This window comes from Phyllostomus hastatus, unplaced genomic scaffold, assembly GCF_019186645.2.
Source record: "Phyllostomus hastatus isolate PE091 unplaced genomic scaffold, TTU_PhHast_1.1 phas_contig_34, whole genome shotgun sequence".
Taxonomy (NCBI): domain Eukaryota; kingdom Metazoa; phylum Chordata; class Mammalia; order Chiroptera; family Phyllostomidae; genus Phyllostomus; species Phyllostomus hastatus.
The window spans coordinates 17645519-17653982 of NW_025333857.1; the positions used below are offsets into that span (position 1 = coordinate 17645519).

At 32.7% G+C, this 8464-nt stretch overlaps 1 pseudogene; it reads right to left on the reverse strand.

Annotated features, from left to right (window-relative positions):
- Positions 1-7495: 7495 nt before the first annotated feature.
- LOC123819878 lies at positions 7496-8171 on the reverse strand (annotated as a pseudogene).
- Between the last annotated feature and the right edge of the window lie 293 nt (positions 8172-8464).

The window sequence follows — 8464 nt, forward strand, 5'->3', positions numbered from 1 at the left end:
TTTACCTCTTGTCAAACAAATACTAAGTCTTATTTCATCTTTGCAACTCTCTTTGATTATAAATAATGACATTTTATCTTTACTAGGTATTTGCCTGACAAAATTTTAATGAAAATATAAGGTTTAATATTTGTGGATTCTATTCTTAGACCAAGTCCGATCAAATCAAATAAAATCTAATTTAAAAGTTACAATATTTGTAGCCAGCCTTCTGTTTTCAATGCTAGATTCTTCAGGTACAAAATTAATAATGTTTGCTTCTATATGTAAATAACTTAGCAACTATGTAAGTTATTTTTCTGTTTCAAGTGCTTTATACCAAATATATAATCATTCATAAAAATATTAAATAAAATTCTTCTAACCTTAAGGATATTGTGCTCAGGATTCTGATGTGATGGAATTGATTTGTGGAAACCAAAAGGAAAACCCTTGCTTGGCATGATATGATATAATAGGGTAAAACAGGCGTAATATATTGGTATTACCAATTGCTGGAAGTTGATGTTTTAGGTTTTATGATCTAATACACATTATAATTACTTAGGTAAGATTTTTATTTGTGTAGGCTTTCAAGCTATTGCCTGGTATAACATCCAAGATTGATAGAGTTAGATTAAGAAACACAATTGAAGGAACAGAGTACAGTTTTTCAGAATAAAAGAAGAAAGGTAGGAACACATTTCAATCATTTTATATTCTCTCCACTCTGACTCAGAGATAATTGCAAGACATTAATCTATGGTCTGCTCTACTCTTTGCCTTTTGCTTTTTCACTTCTCCTACCCCAACTCTGCCTAACCAGGAAAGAAAAGTGACACCTTGACATGTTAGATAAGCCACCTGTTTCTGAACTGCAGACTGTAAGAAACAAAACAAAACAAAACAAAACAAAACAAAGGCTTTGGGTGACATAAGGTTACTAAGATTTCCAGTTATTCAAAGCAATTTGTGCTTAAGCAAAATACTAATTTAATGGTGTTGCCTTTCCTACCTAAGTCCATTGTTTTAGATGGTCTTAAGGTAGCCAGATGAGAGAGTTTTTAAAAAATTTAAAATAAACTATTAGCAAAGTAAATTTAATTTGGATTATTCTAGGGATAAAAGGATGTTTTATTGATAGAAAACATTATAAAATAAAAGACTACATTAATAAGTCCAATTGAAAGCACTGTCTTGCCATATATATCATACAGAGAATAAAATTCAACAACTTTTCCTGATAATAGTCAGAAAATCACAAAGAGAAGTGTACTTCCTGAACATAACATAGAATGCCTATCCTATACCCATTGCTAAAATCATAATTATGATGAAAGCCAAGAGGCATTCTTGGTAATATGAGAAAAATGACCAGGATATGTGCTACCCAGTGTGATGTTTGCTCTCGGTTAAGATCCTGGAGGGAAACAGATGACGCACTCAAACTGGGTAACAGGGTTAGAGAAACACCCTAGGACTCTGCAGCATCCTAAATTAGCAACAGCAGGGAACCGCAGCCACTCACAGGGCTGAGGGGCAATTGCAGGGACCCACTGCCAGAACCAGGAATAGGTAGCTAGGCCAAGAGGACTCTTGACAGGATACAACCTGGTGATGATGAAGCAGGGAAGGAGATGTGGAAATCAACCATTCCCCTCCTTTTGCACCCACTCTGATTTCCTGCCAATGCCCTCATTGGCTGAATCCAAATGGGAGCCAGAAGGCAAGGAGGCCCTACAGAGGCAGCCTTGCAGACCTGTCTCTGAGCGCAGCGCAGGGTAACCAGGGGAGCAGAGGTCTTGAGGGATGAGAGAGAGGTGTTCAGCACACCCAGCTTGCTCGGCACAGTAAGTGGTGCATCTAGATACAGACGAAAAGTCTGGATGCAGAACCTGAGCTTTTAATTACCATACTTACTGCTTCTCCCTGATCTTGAAATTACCTTTTAGATGATCCAAAGGGGAAAGGGTTTCCAATCTCAGTGGCAGCAAATATTATAAAATGCCTAACTGCATACAATATCAGAATCATAAAATACATAGTAATAAAACTTAAAAATGTATAGGCACTATGTAAAGAAAATATTTTCTGAAAAAAATATAACATATTACTTGAATAAATTGTCAGGGAAAACATTGTCCTAAATTGGATTATTTTAAACATGTCATTTCTTTCCAAATCAACTTTAGACTTAAACTAATCTCAATTAAGTTCTTTATGAGATTTTTAAAATTTAAATTTTATTTAAAGCTGCTTTGAAAGAAAACTGGCAAAAACAAAAACTATTTTTCTAAAGATTGTTGAATAGGACACTTGCCCATTTAATTGGGAAACTTAATAAAATAAAATAATATTTCAACTATAAAATATACATTTTATCAATCAAATTAGCAGGGTTTCCCCCACTGTGTTTTGTTTTAAACATCCAGGGTAGAGCAGGATGTGCTGAAAAGATCATTCTCATAGCTGCTGGGAGTATAAATTGGTGCAAACTTCATGAGGTACAGCCTGGTAATTGAGATAGAAACCTTAAATATGTTCATACTGTTTATCTCAGTAATGCAATTTTTTGTAATTTATCCTCAGAAGGTAATTAGACTGCACAATGAACTAGCTAAGTAATTATTCATAGCGTTATAATAGCTTTTTAAAGTAAACAACATAAACATTCAATAATATGGAATTTGTTAAATTATGGAACAATCAGGTACTACGATGCCATGTAGACTCTAAGAGCATTTGTTTAAAAATATTGAATAAAGTAAAGATACTAGAGTACTAAAATAGAATTTACAAATATGTGGGGGTTTAACATACTTATGTGGAGTATTTTAGTAATCTATTAATACAAATATGTTATTATATCATAATAGAATTTTATTATTTAATTGTATGTAAGAAGTATATGTGTACTTACATATATAAAAATGATATGAATTTTATTCTAAAATTGTTTCTTTTCTTAAGCATGTATGGGGAAACGAAGGGAGAGATGCACCAAAATGTTAACATATGGTTTCCCCTGGTGGTTAGTTTTGGGTGATATCACATTTCCTTCTTTATATGTGTGTGTATTTTTCAGATTTTATATTGTCAAGAATTATATGAGAAGGATATATGATTTTAAGATATTTAATTTTTAAAGATTAAGTTATATTGCTAAAATGAAAGCTTGCACTACTTATGTCAATTGCATATATTTTTAAGGAAGTGGGGAAATAAAGTTGATCCTAAAGTGAAGAAAAAATTTTATGTTAAGGGGACAAAAATTATGCAGATGACAGAATTTTGTCATTTTTTAAAATTAGATCAGTTCTATTAACTATCACCTAGATAATGGCAGAGCAGAGTTATTTTACTGAATGAACTTTTAGAAATGTAATATTATAATTCCTCCCAACTCTTTTTCCAATAATTAATAAAGGATTATTAATATCAACTATCTAATAAAGGAATTTTGTAATGCACAAATACCAGTCTTTTCATATATGGTCACTGGTATAAATTCACAAATATATTTTTATAAAACATATATTTAAAAACATAAACAATTTAACAAATGGAATGATGACATAAAATATAAGGCAAAATTGCAAAACAATAAAAAAGATAGATTATTAAACAAATAATGATGACTAATCTATTTTTAAAAACACAATGTTAGATAATCACCAAGTGATTTCAGATAATCACCAAGTGATTTCAGATGTTAGAATTAAATAACAAATAAAATTAAAAAAACAGAAGAAATGATGTAACATATAACTAATCTCAAGAAAATGGAAGTCTTTACTTTCTTATCAAAAAAGAAATGGAAAGTCATGAAAAAACTATAATGAACTTATAATATTTAAAATGTAGAGTTGTTTAAATCATAGATCAAATCAAGTTTAAATTTAAAAAGAAATCCATTTATAACAAATGTAATAGATATTCTCTATATATGAAGAATCCTTGTATATTTCTTCCAATAGAAATATTGGCAAATGGTATAAAATGACAAATATCAAACTTCATTAGTAGTCAAACTGCAAATTAAGACAAACATAGGACACTAGTTTTTCTTATCAAATAGAAGAAGATTGAAGCATGTAATATTAAATTTATTGTAGCAGACACTAACTTCAAAAGAAAGTATAAAATGGAACTATATTTCTCCAAAGAAATTTGGCAACATATATAGAAATTTTAAGAATGTTTATTCTTTAAATTCTTCCTTGGGGATTATCCACAGGAAATTATTTAAATATATTAAAAAGCATAATATTTACCCAGCCTTACCTATCAGATTGAAAATGAGAAACGATGCATAATGTGCACAGTAATGTAATGGCTAAATAAATTTTGATATTTCTACATGAAGAATGATTATAGAGACATAAAATTGGGATTCCTAGAAATGTTAATAAGAACATTATTAAGAACATATTAAAAATAGACTTACTAGGATCCTAGGTGACAAGGGTACCGCAGAGTTGAACCCATGGTTGCCCATGTGCACGCACATGCAACTGAGAAAGTTAGCGCTGATCGTCCTTGAGCACTTACTATATTCCAGTCACTGCTTTAAGTGTTTTACAAGGTCTGCCAACTACTAACTTACTGTCTCCCAGCTCCAAATTTTGTCTGCTCTAGAAAAATAGAACTAGGCCCTTTAAATGTCAGTAGAGGGTCTGGGAAAGATATTGCAGTAAGACAGGGTTTTACTTCCTGTTTTCTAGATTTCTCTGGATCCTGCAGTACATGGAGACCAGTGGCCCCCTTTGGCATCTGTCCTTCCCCCACAGGCAGTTTTGTAGCAAAGGCTCCTATGAGACACTTCCTAATGAAAATCTTATATGATCATATGGGATCTTGGTTTTTTATTCTTTATTATTAGTATTTCCCTGGTCAACCAAGGGGCAGTTTTCTGGCAAGTTCTGCCAATGTGTCAATGTGTGACCACGGCAAATTCTTCTGTTTCATTCAGTGAGCCACAACCTGGCTCTTTTTAATAAGGTTTAGATGAACAGAAAGGAAGGAACTCTTCCTTGGGAGCTCTAATGTCAATTATGTCATTTAATGCCCATAAGAACTCTAGATAATAGACTATTATCTCTATGTTACAAATGAAAAAGCTGAGGCATCATATAAAATCATACAGAAAAATAAATTGATGAAAACAGAATTTAATCCAAGCACTTTGGTTCCAACCCATGTACTTGCAACTGCTATGCTCTACTGACATTTGAAAAATTGGGTATGTTCACACAGAGACAAAGGAAAGACATTGGAGGGAAAAGCAGGTATGTGTATATGGTAACTATCTCAAAGTGGTGAATATTACAAGTATCTTATTTTACTCTATGCAATTTCCAAATTTCCTTCAATACACAAATATTAATTTTATAATCAGAAATACATATTTAGATTAAGAATGAAATTCCAAGGAACCCTCTTTGGACCACAGATATCTCAGTCTTTACATGAAGTCATATTACCAATACAAAAAAGTATAAACTCGAAAACTATTCTGATAACCAAAGCCACTCTTATTTCTACAGCCTTTACTTCAATCCCTTTCCTGATATACAGGGTCAATCAGTATCACTGAAAACACAATCCCAAATTTCCATTAGATTCATGCTTACAATCCATTCAGAACCAAGGCGAGAGTAACTATAGCTAAATTTTAATTTGCATAATTACAATCCCACACAAATAAAAAAACATTCGTTATGGTTATGCTTGGCTTGGCTCCAGTATGTATCATTCCCTAGACTATGCAGCTAATATTATTAACAGTGCAGAGAAAATTTATAATAAGTTTCCAGGAAGCTAAACTCTGAACATTATTTCCCAATTTCTTTATGTAATTATCCATCATTTCTCAAGGAAGCCTTTTTAAAAAAAATCTGTTTGTCCTGAATTATTTATATCGTATGTGATAACTTACTCTCTATTTTTCTATTGACTATGTTATAATCTGTGACATTTTCTCCTTACTCCTGAAATACAGTTCCCTCATGGGCAGTGTCTGCCGGTCTGGGAGAGTCAATCTCCTAATGTGCCTGATATTCTTACCCCCAAATGACTTTGTGTCAACAGCAAAGCCATTATTTTTTATTTATAAGGAAAAAGGGGAATCTACTGTTGTCCTTTATGCTTCTACATACATTCTGGCAACATAGTTGGAATCTAGGTTTAACCTCTAAGTTAAAACCAAAATAGAAGTAATTTTATTTTTAAGTAATTTACAATTACTTAAGAGAACTTCAGCTCAAAGCTCATTTTCTTAAAACAGTGGGGATCATTGAAGTTGTATATTAGGTAGCAAGAACTGAGATTTTTAGCTTTTTCTACTCATATTTAGAATACTGTTTTCAACTGTCACATAGATTATGAAGTTTATGAGAATCTGATATGATCATAGGGGATCTTGATTTTTCATTCTTTATTAATCTTTTGTTTGTACTTTCATATGTTCAGTGATTCAAACAACAAATATCTATTGAGTCAGAAATAATGCCTAAGTAAGAGAAATACATATCAAGTTACTAGATAGCTAATATAAGCATAATTTGTAGAATACAAATATGAAGACAACATATGAGAATTTTTATAGTAATATCTTTATGCTTCATGCTAAAAACCTGCTCAAATCACTTAGCCATCAGTGGCTGAAAGAATTGTCTTATTTCTTTTTTTTAAGATTTTATTTTATTTTATTTTTAGAGAGGGAAGGGAGGGAGAAGGAGAGAGAGAGAAACATCAATGTGCGGTTACTGGGGGCTGTGGCCTGCAACCCAGGCATGTGACCTTACTGGGAATTGAACCTGTGACACTTTGGTTCACAGCCCGAGCTCAATCCACTGAGCTATGCCAGCCAGGGTGAATTGTCTTATTTCTTGCCTTATCTGTATTTCTTTTCTTTTTTCATTGTCCAGGTTTTGCTCCTTGTGTTTTACTCACTGCTTTTGTCTTTCACAAACTAAACTAGGAAGGTTTTCATATGTAAAGACCTTACTTCTATTTGCAGGAAATTCTTATTCACTACATTTCTAATTACTTATTTTATTTTACTTTTTAAGAAGAAAAATTTTATTTTAAACAGGTTTGGTTGCATGTATGCTACAGCAAAAGCTGGTTGTCACAAAATAGTTTCATTTCAAACCTGCATTCTTTGTCCTTTTTTCTTTTTAATTGTTTATTTTTTATTGTAGTGTTTTCCATTACCATTTATCCCCTTTATTCCCTCTTCCACCTCCATTCTACATTAATGTATAAATTAGATATTACTTGGGAATGATTCATTTCCGGTAGATTCAGTCTAACACTATGCCAATTTTTGCATTTATTGTAGACACTATTTTAAAACTAGAGGTTAAATTTTCATCATCAAAAGATGAGAATAACAGGTACTACAAAGGTAATGAGCTGTGAAATTCATTCCCCAGTATCGCTTTGAAAGTATAAGTTGTGATGAAAAAATTCTGGCTTTACCCATATGTATTCTTTAACTATATTAAATTCTTCAGTCATCATCTATGATCAGCTTGATTGTCTCTCCTCTTCTTATTTGATCCCAACCAATCAAACAGCAGTGTTTTCTTGGCTTTTCTGCTAAGAGCAGTTTCATCTCCTACTTCTGTACACACAGGATTACTCAAAACAATCTTGTCCAAATTTGTCTTGACTGCACTAACTTCCTCCATTGATGCAGATCCTGTATTTGCCAGGAGCACCTCACCCTTAGACAACTTTTGTACCCTTGCTGCTTGCTTGTCTCCTCCAGTGTGTACAGCCTAGCAGCCTTCCAAGCAGGAAATAGGAGATTTCCAATTCTGTGATGATCTCAGGTAAAACTCCAACTAAACCAAGTACCTGCTTGATCATTCTGTCAGCCTGGCACAAAGTAGGGTCAATTTTTTGTTTCAAGTCCCATAAGACCTCCTAGAGCAGCATACTGATGATCATTATGCTCAGTAAATAGTGATACAATTTTGGAAAAGATTGGTTTACACATGAGTTTTCCTTCACTCTATTTGGAAACAATACCAGCTCTGATTTCTATCCCTTGGCCCACATTTAGCACTCCTTTTAGAATACTACCACCAGCTACTCATCCCCTTAAGGTCATTGGCTTCACAGCCAGTTTTGTTGACATCAATGCAATTGCTTATTTTAAATATAACTGTTTTTTCAATCATTCTGATACAGAGGTTTTGTGATATATTTTGCTAAATGACTGTACTAGATTCTTGTTACCAATAAAGGCTTTGTTTTTTAATCATTGAAGTTGTCTCTATTATAGGTGTTCATATATCTTGCTTTGTCTTCTTGACTGTTCCTTCTTCTAAAGATTTTAGTGTCATATTCCTCTTTGTTAAAAGAATAACTTTTAGATTGATCCGGACTAAGGAGAAATCAGAAGTATGTGTTTCATGATACTGCCTGTGGCAGACTAAAGGTGGCTACAATTTGCACCTTAAATCAGGTCTCT